The following is a 13,865-nucleotide window of genomic DNA, read 5'->3' on the forward strand; positions in this document are numbered from 1 at the left end:
CCCATTGGACTGGCTCTTGTTGATTGGCGGAGAGAGAGAGGGAACCCGGGAAAAAAAAACAACCCGCGACCTACTGCTCCTGGCGTGTGTCTCGCGTGCTTTCTTTTTGGGGGGAAGCCTTCGAGTGGCTCGGAAGAAATTCAGGTGAATTTGAATGCTTTTTAAAAAAATTCATTTAGCTAGCATGAGACATACTGGGGGTGGGTTTAACTCTTCAATAATAATCGCACAGAAAACGGGACTTCGTCTAGTGCTTGATTGAATTTCATGGAATGTATGGCTACCGAATCTGGTTTGCAAAACTCCCTGCAAATTCTAGAGAGCGGGAAGAAGGTCCTGCATGTTTAACAGCTGCAGTAATTCTCTCAACAACTCTGGCAAAATTCACTTAACAAGTGTCTGGCTTAGCAACAGGAATTTTGGGCTTAGTTGTAGTTCTAAGTCGAGGACCAGCTGCATAAGTTTTTGTTTAATATAGGAAATGAGTTACAGGAGAATGTCTGAAACAGTATCTCTTGTTTTTGGCAAACCACTTTATTAAACCCTTCCTCCTCTCCTTCCCATCTGTCCACTTCCTTCCTTCCTATCCTCCTTTCTCTCCTTCCCTCCCTCCCTTTCATCTATCCCCTCTCTCCCTCTTCTCTCCCTTCCTCCCTTTCCTTCCTTCCTTTCCTCCTTCCCTCCCTTCTTTCTCTCCTTCCTTCCCTCCCTCCCTCCCTTTCATCTATCCTCCTCCCTTCTCTCCCTCCCTTCCTTTCCTTCCCTCCCTCCCTCCATTCCTTCCTTCTCATTCCTTCCCTCCCTTTTATCTGTCCACTTCTTCCTCATTCCCTCCTTCCCTTCCCTATCCACTTCCTTCCTTTCCTTCCCATACCCTCCCTCCCTTTTATCTCTCCCCTTCCTTCCTTCCTTCCTTCCTTCCTTCCTTCCTTCCTTCCTTCCTTCCTTCCCTAATTCACTCCCTCCCTTTCTTGTCCACTTCCCTCCTCCCTCCCTTTCCTTCCTTCCTTCCTTCTCTCATTCCCTCCCTTCCTTTTATCTCTCTACTTTCCCCCTCCCTCCCTTCCTTCCCCCCTTTCATCTGTCCCCTTCCTTCCTTCTTTCCTTCATTTCTTCCAGGTGTAACTGATCATGGCATCAACAGAGCGGGACAAAGAGAAGAAAACAGACTCAAATGCCCAGTTTCAGGCCACCATAGGTGAGGAAGGGAGGGGAACCTGCCAAACCTGCAAACATGAAATGCGTCTGTATCCATCTGACCCTCATCAGCACATGGCCAGCAATGCCCCTGAGAGCACCATAGAGTCTTCTGGGTCCCAGACGGGTGAAGAACATAGAATTTCAGAGGATTGTGGTCTTGCATACACCATATTCAAGAAGACAAGAGGTAACAGAGCTTCTGCTATGTTTGCTCACCCATAACCATTTTCTGCATTTCCGCATCTATTGCATTGAGGCTTTATTTTGTGTATCTATTTTATTTATGCATCTCATTCGTCATTTGTCTCATCTTCAAGAAGTTCCTGAGACTATTTTGATCCTAAGAATTTCTTGGGGTGGGGGTGGGGTGGGGGATAAGAATTATTTAAAGTCACAGTTTTGAAGAAAGTGAATGACACATGTGGTGCTAAGCTGTCTAGCCACAGTTTCTGGAGTATTTATGATTGTCTGGCTGTTTGCAAAAACACTGTGCTTAGGCCAAGCTAACTATACGGCTAGAACAATATATCAGTGGGACAGAAGTTTTGTATTCTGAGCTTTTGGACTCATGCTGGAGCCCATCCAGAGAGAACTTCTCTAGCCTAAAGAGTTACCTCCAGCAGGAATCTGAAAGCTCAGAAGAAAGTACCTCTGATCCTGGTGACCGACCCAGATTGGATCCTGCATAAATGGTGTTATTTATTTATTTAAAAATAAATTACCTTAGCCTGTACAGATACATTTCGACTTACAACAGTTCATTTAACGACCATTCAAAATTACAACGGCATTGACTTGTGACCGTTTTTTGCGCTTACAACTGTTGTCGCATTCTCATGTCCGCACGATCAAAATTCAGATGCTTGGCAACTGGTTCATACTTACGACTGTTGCAGTATCCTGGGGTCATGTGACCGTCTTCCGCTGCCTTCTGACAAGCAAAGTCAATGAGGAATCCAGATTCACTTAACAACCATGTGACTAACTTAAATGCAATGATTCGCTTATCAACTGTGGCAAGATAAGTCTTTTAAGAGAGGAAAAATTCACTTAATGTTTCACTTAGCAGAATAAATTTTGGACTGAATAATGGCCATAACCTGAGAACTACCTGTATCAGTTGTATTTTTTTTTTTTTTTTTTTTTTTTACATTTAAAATAAAGGCTAGAATAATACTTTCTGGGCTAAATAAATAAATATCACAATCTATGGCTAGAGAAAGCTCAAGTATGGACAGTTGCTTCCTAGCCCTATTCTACTTACCAAGAAAAGAAAGGATTGATGTTTGATGTTGATGTTTAATAAATTTATAGGCCACCCAATCCCGAAGGACTCTGGGCAATTTAAAAAATAGAAAAGTTAAAAACACAAAAACATAGATTAAAAAGACCGCAACATACACCCAATCTAATCAGGGCTGGAACTCAAAACATGAGTTCAACAGCCCAGGGCCTGTCGGAATAGCCAGGTCTTAATAGCCTTTCGGAAGGCCATGAGAGCGGGTAGGGTCCGGATCTCTGGGGGCAGTTTATTCCAGAGGGTCGGAGCGGCTACAGAGAAGGCCCTCCCCCGGGTGGTTGCCAGCCGACATTGTCTGGCTGACGGCACCCGGAGAAGGCCCACCCTGTGCGATCTTATCGGTCGTTGGGAAGTATGTGGCAGAAGACGGTCTCACAGATATCCGGGTCCTAGGCCATGTAGGGCTTTTAAGGTAATGACCACAGCTGTGGTTCAGGAGTCCATTTTCCATGAATATCGGCTTGTCAAGGTTGAAACATTTTGGTTTAGCACCTCAAGAGAAGAGAACCTGCCTCAGGTTTTCTTCCCCCTCTTCAATCAGGCTCCGTTTAAGTTGTTTTTTGCACTCAATGCTTTTGTCTGTGCTCTTTTTTAGCCAATGGCGGGATGAAGCTCCCGAAGGCCTACCAGGGTGGGAAACATCGGAGCGTGAGGCCCTCAGCGATGAGCTCAGTGATGTCCTCATTTATCTGGTTGCGTTGGCAAACAAGTTCCACGTGGACCTCCCTACGGCTGCTCTCCGTAAAATAGAGAAGAACCACCTTAAATACCCAGCCAAGCGTGTCTCTGGTTCCTCAAAGAAATACACAGAGTGTCAGGAATAAGTATGGGACTTATCTCTTCCTGGATGGATGAGAAGAAAAATCACTCCCTGGCTTCTAGAAGATGCTCTTTTCAAGATTTAGGACTTCTTTGGGATGAACAGTTCAAAATGACCCCTGATTGACTCTTGACTTTGTGGGGTGGATCCAGCAAGCTCTGATAGGCAAACAGACCTGTTGTGGCAATCTCTGCTTTTTTTCTTCATTTATCGTTTCTTTTCTTTCGCAAAGGAGATTGGGCCACCCAGGAAATGTTAGGCTTCAATTCCATCACCCTGAGACCATGTTGGCTAAGGGTCATTGGAGTTGATGTCCAGCCACAGTTGAAAGGCTGCAGGTTCTCCATCCCAAACTTCAAGAGTTGCAGATGGATGCACAGTTGTGCAGAGGAAACTCTCACATCGGTCATTTACAGAGAAACATGTCCCCTTCCTTGTGGAGGTGTATCCATCATAAAAGTGCAAGGAGCTTTTCATAAACTCTGCTTTCTTAGTGAGGCCAGATTCTTCTCTCCAACTCGTGGCTGTGGTTTAGTTTAGTTTTTAAAGAAAAATAGGTGGCCACCATTTTGACCTGAGTAATTGACGATTTCTTCCTGTCTGCACATTCTTTCCAATAGGATTACCCTCCTCAAGGTGTAGATTACGCCTCATTTGGTATTCCCTTTGAGTCTTAAAAACAGGGGGCATTTTTGAGGGGGAAAATGGCGAGAGGCTGAAGAATGAAGTGGCTACATTACAAGGCTACTGTTGTAAAATAATAAAATTTCAAGGGTTTGCCAAATACACCTTCTCTGTGTGGAGTCATTTGCTGCTACAAAGTGGGCAAAAAGGAAGGGGGATGTCATGGTGCACATGTGTCATCCCCTTACATGCACATAACAGTACAATGCATAGGCAGCACATGCATGTATGATATTGCAACATAGGCGCAGAAACTGGAGTACGTTTATGAGGTTGTAGCACAAATGCCATGGAGTGGGATATATTTTGGATAGAAATGGATACCTATTTTCTTCTTTAGCACTTTAGTATCCCCTCCATCATATTGCTATTCTTAATTTTCTCTGGTGAAATATAAAGTTTCCAGGTTGAGGTCAATCCTGATGACTTGGTGTCCAAATTAGGAATGTTTTTTTTTTGGGGGGGGGGGCAATGATACAGGCTCTCATGGCTTTTTTCTAGGACATTTTCCAGCTCAAACATGATGATGCTGGAAAATCTCCCTTCCAAGCTAAGGTGTCTTGACACTGCAGTGCTGAAATCTGAGTGAGATTTATCTGATCTATCCCAGGTCTAGAGTTTAAAGCACACAGGATCTCAATAACAAAAAGTTTTCTGGGAGAAAGAAAAGGGAAAAATATGAATTATTCACACCTAACACACCATTCAGGAGTTCAGGACAACCACACTCCCAATATTGCTGATCTAGAACTCCCAGCAACCCCCAGACTTGGACCTCCTTCCAGGGGATGCTGGAAGTTGTAGATCAACAATACTAAGAATTCCAGAGGTTGATCAACCCACAGCACCAATTTACTAACATCTGATAGTCTCAGCTTTAGCTGGGGATCACACATCGCCTTCACGTTGACTCCTGAAGTCTTCCCTTCCTCTGTTATTAGAAAAAGAAACTTTATTTTATTGAAATCAACACTTGTTTGGAGAGGGCAATTCAGTCTGCAGGGTTCCTATTGACTTGCTATATAGGGCAACCGTAAATTGTTTTATAGGGAAATAATAGAAGAAAATTAAATAAGTGAACTAAATTTTTATTTTCCTCCCCACTTGAATATATAAGAAGAAGGATTTTTCTCCACACATTGAAAGTTTCCAAAAGTGTTTCAACAATCTCCCCATCAGATAGGATGGATGAATATCCATTACAAACTATTTAAATTTAACTAATTATTTTTAAAAAATATTTATCCTGCCTTTTTTAATTTCCCAAATAGCTCAAGGAAGCGAACATATCCAACCCAGCTTCCTCCTTCTACTTTCCCCACGAGACAACTGATCAGAAAAAGCCACTTGCCTAAAATGATCTAGGGTCTCCTGCTTGAGCAGGGGTTGGACTAGAAGACCTCCGAGGTCCCTGGCTTTCAAAGTTAAGGCAGGATTTGAACTCACAATCTCCCGCTGATTGATAGAAAAGGGGAAGACTTGATGAAAAGTGGAAATTAAAGGCTTATATTGAGGCCATGGCTGCAGCAGATTACCTTTTTATAAAGGGGAAAATACATATTTTAAAATCTTTTCTCCCCGCCCCCAGATATTCCGCATCCTAGGCTTTGGTTCCATCTACTATATTGTTTTCTCCCTTTCCCTTACGTCTTCTCTGATTGGATGAGATCAGGCGCAGATGCCCGCCCCTCTAACTTCCTTCTCTTTTGATTGGTTAGGAAACTAGGCGCCAGTTTTGATGACTCCCTTCGAGCGATCGCGCCTGCTGACGTCATGCTCCTGCTACCCAATGAGGGCCCATTGGACTGGCTCTTGTTGATTGGCGGAGAGAGAGAGGGAACCCGGGAAAAAAAAACAACCCGCGACCTACTGCTCCTGGCGTGTGTCTCGCGTGCTTTCTTTTTGGGGGGAAGCCTTCGAGTGGCTCGGAAGAAATTCAGGTGAATTTGAATGCTTTTTAAAAAAATTCATTTAGCTAGCATGAGACATACTGGGGGTGGGTTTAACTCTTCAATAATAATCGCACAGAAAACGGGACTTCGTCTAGTGCTTGATTGAATTTCATGGAATGTATGGCTACCGAATCTGGTTTGCAAAACTCCCTGCAAATTCTAGAGAGCGGGAAGAAGGTCCTGCATGTTTAACAGCTGCAGTAATTCTCTCAACAACTCTGGCAAAATTCACTTAACAAGTGTCTGGCTTAGCAACAGGAATTTTGGGCTTAGTTGTAGTTCTAAGTCGAGGACCAGCTGCATAAGTTTTTGTTTAATATAGGAAATGAGTTACAGGAGAATGTCTGAAACAGTATCTCTTGTTTTTGGCAAACCACTTTATTAAACCCTTCCTCCTCTCCTTCCCATCTGTCCACTTCCTTCCTTCCTATCCTCCTTTCTCTCCTTCCCTCCCTCCCTTTCATCTATCCCCTCTCTCCCTCTTCTCTCCCTTCCTCCCTTTCCTTCCTTCCTTTCCTCCTTCCCTCCCTTCTTTCTCTCCTTCCTTCCCTCCCTCCCTCCCTTTCATCTATCCTCCTCCCTTCTCTCCCTCCCTTCCTTTCCTTCCCTCCCTCCCTCCATTCCTTCCTTCTCATTCCTTCCCTCCCTTTTATCTGTCCACTTCTTCCTCATTCCCTCCTTCCCTTCCCTATCCACTTCCTTCCTTTCCTTCCCATACCCTCCCTCCCTTTTATCTCTCCCCTTCCTTCCTTCCTTCCTTCCTTCCTTCCTTCCTTCCTTCCTTCCTTCCTTCCCTAATTCACTCCCTCCCTTTCTTGTCCACTTCCCTCCTCCCTCCCTTTCCTTCCTTCCTTCCTTCTCTCATTCCCTCCCTTCCTTTTATCTCTCTACTTTCCCCCTCCCTCCCTTCCTTCCCCCCTTTCATCTGTCCCCTTCCTTCCTTCTTTCCTTCATTTCTTCCAGGTGTAACTGATCATGGCATCAACAGAGCGGGACAAAGAGAAGAAAACAGACTCAAATGCCCAGTTTCAGGCCACCATAGGTGAGGAAGGGAGGGGAACCTGCCAAACCTGCAAACATGAAATGCGTCTGTATCCATCTGACCCTCATCAGCACATGGCCAGCAATGCCCCTGAGAGCACCATAGAGTCTTCTGGGTCCCAGACGGGTGAAGAACATAGAATTTCAGAGGATTGTGGTCTTGCATACACCATATTCAAGAAGACAAGAGGTAACAGAGCTTCTGCTATGTTTGCTCACCCATAACCATTTTCTGCATTTCCGCATCTATTGCATTGAGGCTTTATTTTGTGTATCTATTTTATTTATGCATCTCATTCGTCATTTGTCTCATCTTCAAGAAGTTCCTGAGACTATTTTGATCCTAAGAATTTCTTGGGGTGGGGGTGGGGTGGGGGATAAGAATTATTTAAAGTCACAGTTTTGAAGAAAGTGAATGACACATGTGGTGCTAAGCTGTCTAGCCACAGTTTCTGGAGTATTTATGATTGTCTGGCTGTTTGCAAAAACACTGTGCTTAGGCCAAGCTAACTATACGGCTAGAACAATATATCAGTGGGACAGAAGTTTTGTATTCTGAGCTTTTGGACTCATGCTGGAGCCCATCCAGAGAGAACTTCTCTAGCCTAAAGAGTTACCTCCAGCAGGAATCTGAAAGCTCAGAAGAAAGTACCTCTGATCCTGGTGACCGACCCAGATTGGATCCTGCATAAATGGTGTTATTTATTTATTTAAAAATAAATTACCTTAGCCTGTACAGATACATTTCGACTTACAACAGTTCATTTAACGACCATTCAAAATTACAACGGCATTGACTTGTGACCGTTTTTTGCGCTTACAACTGTTGTCGCATTCTCATGTCCGCACGATCAAAATTCAGATGCTTGGCAACTGGTTCATACTTACGACTGTTGCAGTATCCTGGGGTCATGTGACCGTCTTCCGCTGCCTTCTGACAAGCAAAGTCAATGAGGAATCCAGATTCACTTAACAACCATGTGACTAACTTAAATGCAATGATTCGCTTATCAACTGTGGCAAGATAAGTCTTTTAAGAGAGGAAAAATTCACTCACTTAGCAGAATAAATTTTGGACTGAATAATGGCCATAACCTGAGAACTACCTGTATCAGTTGTATTTTTTTTTTTTTTTTTTTTTTTACATTTAAAATAAAGGCTAGAATAATACTTTCTGGGCTAAATAAATAAATATCACAATCTATGGCTAGAGAAAGCTCAAGTATGGACAGTTGCTTCCTAGCCCTATTCTACTTACCAAGAAAAGAAAGGATTGATGTTTGATGTTGATGTTTAATAAATTTATAGGCCACCCAATCCCGAAGGACTCTGGGCAATTTAAAAAATAGAAAAGTTAAAAACACAAAAACATAGATTAAAAAGACCGCAACATACACCCAATCTAATCAGGGCTGGAACTCAAAACATGAGTTCAACAGCCCAGGGCCTGTCGGAATAGCCAGGTCTTAATAGCCTTTCGGAAGGCCATGAGAGCGGGTAGGGTCCGGATCTCTGGGGGCAGTTTATTCCAGAGGGTCGGAGCGGCTACAGAGAAGGCCCTCCCCCGGGTGGTTGCCAGCCGACATTGTCTGGCTGACGGCACCCGGAGAAGGCCCACCCTGTGCGATCTTATCGGTCGTTGGGAAGTATGTGGCAGAAGACGGTCTCACAGATATCCGGGTCCTAGGCCATGTAGGGCTTTTAAGGTAATGACCACAGCTGTGGTTCAGGAGTCCATTTTCCATGAATATCGGCTTGTCAAGGTTGAAACATTTTGGTTTAGCACCTCAAGAGAAGAGAACCTGCCTCAGGTTTTCTTCCCCCTCTTCAATCAGGCTCCGTTTAAGTTGTTTTTTGCACTCAATGCTTTTGTCTGTGCTCTTTTTTAGCCAATGGCGGGATGAAGCTCCCGAAGGCCTACCAGGGTGGGAAACATCGGAGCGTGAGGCCCTCAGCGATGAGCTCAGTGATGTCCTCATTTATCTGGTTGCGTTGGCAAACAAGTTCCACGTGGACCTCCCTACGGCTGCTCTCCGTAAAATAGAGAAGAACCACCTTAAATACCCAGCCAAGCGTGTCTCTGGTTCCTCAAAGAAATACACAGAGTGTCAGGAATAAGTATGGGACTTATCTCTTCCTGGATGGATGAGAAGAAAAATCACTCCCTGGCTTCTAGAAGATGCTCTTTTCAAGATTTAGGACTTCTTTGGGATGAACAGTTCAAAATGACCCCTGATTGACTCTTGACTTTGTGGGGTGGATCCAGCAAGCTCTGATAGGCAAACAGACCTGTTGTGGCAATCTCTGCTTTTTTTCTTCATTTATCGTTTCTTTTCTTTCGCAAAGGAGATTGGGCCACCCAGGAAATGTTAGGCTTCAATTCCATCACCCTGAGACCATGTTGGCTAAGGGTCATTGGAGTTGATGTCCAGCCACAGTTGAAAGGCTGCAGGTTCTCCATCCCAAACTTCAAGAGTTGCAGATGGATGCACAGTTGTGCAGAGGAAACTCTCACATCGGTCATTTACAGAGAAACATGTCCCCTTCCTTGTGGAGGTGTATCCATCATAAAAGTGCAAGGAGCTTTTCATAAACTCTGCTTTCTTAGTGAGGCCAGATTCTTCTCTCCAACTCGTGGCTGTGGTTTAGTTTAGTTTTTAAAGAAAAATAGGTGGCCACCATTTTGACCTGAGTAATTGACGATTTCTTCCTGTCTGCACATTCTTTCCAATAGGATTACCCTCCTCAAGGTGTAGATTACGCCTCATTTGGTATTCCCTTTGAGTCTTAAAAACAGGGGGCATTTTTGAGGGGGAAAATGGCGAGAGGCTGAAGAATGAAGTGGCTACATTACAAGGCTACTGTTGTAAAATAATAAAATTTCAAGGGTTTGCCAAATACACCTTCTCTGTGTGGAGTCATTTGCTGCTACAAAGTGGGCAAAAAGGAAGGGGGATGTCATGGTGCACATGTGTCATCCCCTTACATGCACATAACAGTACAATGCATAGGCAGCACATGCATGTATGATATTGCAACATAGGCGCAGAAACTGGAGTACGTTTATGAGGTTGTAGCACAAATGCCATGGAGTGGGATATATTTTGGATAGAAATGGATACCTATTTTCTTCTTTAGCACTTTAGTATCCCCTCCATCATATTGCTATTCTTAATTTTCTCTGGTGAAATATAAAGTTTCCAGGTTGAGGTCAATCCTGATGACTTGGTGTCCAAATTAGGAATGTTTTTTTTTGGGGGGGGGGGGCAATGATACAGGCTCTCATGGCTTTTTTCTAGGACATTTTCCAGCTCAAACATGATGATGCTGGAAAATCTCCCTTCCAAGCTAAGGTGTCTTGACACTGCAGTGCTGAAATCTGAGTGAGATTTATCTGATCTATCCCAGGTCTAGAGTTTAAAGCACACAGGATCTCAATAACAAAAAGTTTTCTGGGAGAAAGAAAAGGGAAAAATATGAATTATTCACACCTAACACACCATTCAGGAGTTCAGGACAACCACACTCCCAATATTGCTGATCTAGAACTCCCAGCAACCCCCAGACTTGGACCTCCTTCCAGGGGATGCTGGAAGTTGTAGATCAACAATACTAAGAATTCCAGAGGTTGATCAACCCACAGCACCAATTTACTAACATCTGATAGTCTCAGCTTTAGCTGGGGATCACACATCGCCTTCACGTTGACTCCTGAAGTCTTCCCTTCCTCTGTTATTAGAAAAAGAAACTTTATTTTATTGAAATCAACACTTGTTTGGAGAGGGCAATTCAGTCTGCAGGGTTCCTATTGACTTGCTATATAGGGCAACCGTAAATTGTTTTATAGGGAAATAATAGAAGAAAATTAAATAAGTGAACTAAATTTTTATTTTCCTCCCCACTTGAATATATAAGAAGAAGGATTTTTCTCCACACATTGAAAGTTTCCAAAAGTGTTTCAACAATCTCCCCATCAGATAGGATGGATGAATATCCATTACAAACTATTTAAATTTAACTAATTATTTTTAAAAAATATTTATCCTGCCTTTTTTAATTTCCCAAATAGCTCAAGGAAGCGAACATATCCAACCCAGCTTCCTCCTTCTACTTTCCCCACGAGACAACTGATCAGAAAAAGCCACTTGCCTAAAATGATCTAGGGTCTCCTGCTTGAGCAGGGGTTGGACTAGAAGACCTCCGAGGTCCCTGGCTTTCAAAGTTAAGGCAGGATTTGAACTCACAATCTCCCGCTGATTGATAGAAAAGGGGAAGACTTGATGAAAAGTGGAAATTAAAGGCTTATATTGAGGCCATGGCTGCAGCAGATTACCTTTTTATAAAGGGGAAAATACATATTTTAAAATCTTTTCTCCCCGCCCCCAGATATTCCGCATCCTAGGCTTTGGTTCCATCTACTATATTGTTTTCTCCCTTTCCCTTACGTCTTCTCTGATTGGATGAGATCAGGCGCAGATGCCCGCCCCTCTAACTTCCTTCTCTTTTGATTGGTTAGGAAACTAGGCGCCAGTTTTGATGACTCCCTTCGAGCGATCGCGCCTGCTGACGTCATGCTCCTGCTACCCAATGAGGGCCCATTGGACTGGCTCTTGTTGATTGGCGGAGAGAGAGAGGGAACCCGGGAAAAAAAAACAACCCGCGACCTACTGCTCCTGGCGTGTGTCTCGCGTGCTTTCTTTTTGGGGGGAAGCCTTCGAGTGGCTCGGAAGAAATTCAGGTGAATTTGAATGCTTTTTAAAAAAATTCATTTAGCTAGCATGAGACATACTGGGGGTGGGTTTAACTCTTCAATAATAATCGCACAGAAAACGGGACTTCGTCTAGTGCTTGATTGAATTTCATGGAATGTATGGCTACCGAATCTGGTTTGCAAAACTCCCTGCAAATTCTAGAGAGCGGGAAGAAGGTCCTGCATGTTTAACAGCTGCAGTAATTCTCTCAACAACTCTGGCAAAATTCACTTAACAAGTGTCTGGCTTAGCAACAGGAATTTTGGGCTTAGTTGTAGTTCTAAGTCGAGGACCAGCTGCATAAGTTTTTGTTTAATATAGGAAATGAGTTACAGGAGAATGTCTGAAACAGTATCTCTTGTTTTTGGCAAACCACTTTATTAAACCCTTCCTCCTCTCCTTCCCATCTGTCCACTTCCTTCCTTCCTATCCTCCTTTCTCTCCTTCCCTCCCTCCCTTTCATCTATCCCCTCTCTCCCTCTTCTCTCCCTTCCTCCCTTTCCTTCCTTCCTTTCCTCCTTCCCTCCCTTCTTTCTCTCCTTCCTTCCCTCCCTCCCTCCCTTTCATCTATCCTCCTCCCTTCTCTCCCTCCCTTCCTTTCCTTCCCTCCCTCCCTCCATTCCTTCCTTCTCATTCCTTCCCTCCCTTTTATCTGTCCACTTCTTCCTCATTCCCTCCTTCCCTTCCCTATCCACTTCCTTCCTTTCCTTCCCATACCCTCCCTCCCTTTTATCTCTCCCCTTCCTTCCTTCCTTCCTTCCTTCCTTCCTTCCTTCCTTCCCTAATTCACTCCCTCCCTTTCTTGTCCACTTCCCTCCTCCCTCCCTTTCCTTCCTTCCTTCTCTCATTCCCTCCCTTCCTTTTATCTCTCTACTTTCCCCCTCCCTCCCTTCCTTCCCCCCTTTCATCTGTCCCCTTCCTTCCTTCTTTCCTTCATTTCTTCCAGGTGTAACTGATCATGGCATCAACAGAGCGGGACAAAGAGAAGAAAACAGACTCAAATGCCCAGTTTCAGGCCACCATAGGTGAGGAAGGGAGGGGAACCTGCCAAACCTGCAAACATGAAATGCGTCTGTATCCATCTGACCCTCATCAGCACATGGCCAGCAATGCCCCTGAGAGCACCATAGAGTCTTCTGGGTCCCAGACGGGTGAAGAACATAGAATTTCAGAGGATTGTGGTCTTGCATACACCATATTCAAGAAGACAAGAGGTAACAGAGCTTCTGCTATGTTTGCTCACCCATAACCATTTTCTGCATTTCCGCATCTATTGCATTGAGGCTTTATTTTGTGTATCTATTTTATTTATGCATCTCATTCGTCATTTGTCTCATCTTCAAGAAGTTCCTGAGACTATTTTGATCCTAAGAATTTCTTGGGGTGGGGGTGGGGTGGGGGATAAGAATTATTTAAAGTCACAGTTTTGAAGAAAGTGAATGACACATGTGGTGCTAAGCTGTCTAGCCACAGTTTCTGGAGTATTTATGATTGTCTGGCTGTTTGCAAAAACACTGTGCTTAGGCCAAGCTAACTATACGGCTAGAACAATATATCAGTGGGACAGAAGTTTTGTATTCTGAGCTTTTGGACTCATGCTGGAGCCCATCCAGAGAGAACTTCTCTAGCCTAAAGAGTTACCTCCAGCAGGAATCTGAAAGCTCAGAAGAAAGTACCTCTGATCCTGGTGACCGACCCAGATTGGATCCTGCATAAATGGTGTTATTTATTTATTTAAAAATAAATTACCTTAGCCTGTACAGATACATTTCGACTTACAACAGTTCATTTAACGACCATTCAAAATTACAACGGCATTGACTTGTGACCGTTTTTTGCGCTTACAACTGTTGTCGCATTCTCATGTCCGCACGATCAAAATTCAGATGCTTGGCAACTGGTTCATACTTACGACTGTTGCAGTATCCTGGGGTCATGTGACCGTCTTCCGCTGCCTTCTGACAAGCAAAGTCAATGAGGAATCCAGATTCACTTAACAACCATGTGACTAACTTAAATGCAATGATTCGCTTATCAACTGTGGCAAGATAAGTCTTTTAAGAGAGGAAAAATTCACTTAATGTTTCACTTAGCAGAATAAATTTTGGACTGAATAA

This window comes from Thamnophis sirtalis, unplaced genomic scaffold, assembly GCF_051295495.1.
Source record: "Thamnophis sirtalis isolate CommonGarterSnake01/CBP01778 unplaced genomic scaffold, rThaSir2_p1.2 scaffold_4, whole genome shotgun sequence".
Lineage (NCBI taxonomy): Eukaryota > Metazoa > Chordata > Lepidosauria > Squamata > Natricidae > Thamnophis > Thamnophis sirtalis.